This window comes from Corapipo altera, unplaced genomic scaffold, assembly GCF_003945725.1.
Source record: "Corapipo altera isolate COAL_440 unplaced genomic scaffold, ASM394572v1 59492, whole genome shotgun sequence".
Classification (NCBI taxonomy): Eukaryota; Metazoa; Chordata; class Aves; order Passeriformes; family Pipridae; genus Corapipo; species Corapipo altera.
Window position 1 is genome coordinate 1 of NW_020886834.1, and position 826 is coordinate 826.

Below are 826 nucleotides of genomic sequence, written 5' to 3' on the forward strand. Positions count from 1 at the left end.
TTTGGGGGGATTTTGGGGGGATTTTTGGAGGATTTGGGGTGATTTTGGGGGGATTTGGGGTGATTTGGGTTGATTTTGGGTGAGTTTAGGGTGATTTTGGGGGGATTTGAGGGATTTTTGGGTGGGTTTGGGTTGATTTTGGGTTTGGATTTGTGATTTTTGGGGGGATTTGGGTTGATTTTGGGGGAATTTTGGGGCTATTTGGGGTGATTTTGGGTGGGTTTGGGGGAATTTTTGGAGGATTTGGATCGATTTCAGGTGGTTTCGGGTGATTTTGGGAGGGTTTGGGGGGATTTCTGATGGTTTTGGGATGATTTGGGGTGAGTTCGGGTTGATTTCTCTTGTTTTTGGGATGATTTGGGGTGGTTTGAAGGTGATTTTGGGGTGTTTTTTTGGGTTTTTAGGTTGATTTTGGGTGGGTTTAGGTTGATTTCAGGTGGTTTTGGGGGTTATTTGAGGTGATTTTGGGGTGATTTTGTTTGTTTTGGGGTGGATTTGGGGTGATTTTGGGTAGTTTTAGGTTGATTTCCGATGGTTTTTGGGCGATTTCAGGTGATTTTATTTGTTTTGGGGTGATTTTGGGTAGTTTTAGTTTAATTTCAGATGGGTTTTGGGCAATTTCAGGTGATTTTGGGGTGGTTTTAGGTTGATTTTAGATGTTTTTTGGGCGATTTTAGGTGTTTTTGGGTAATTTTGGGGTCATTTCTGATGGTTTTGGGATGATTTGGGGTGATTTTTTGGGGTTTTTGGGGTGATTCTGGGTGGTTTTGGGGTGATTCCTGATGGTTTTGGGATGATTTGGGCTGGTTTTGGGGTGATTTTGGGG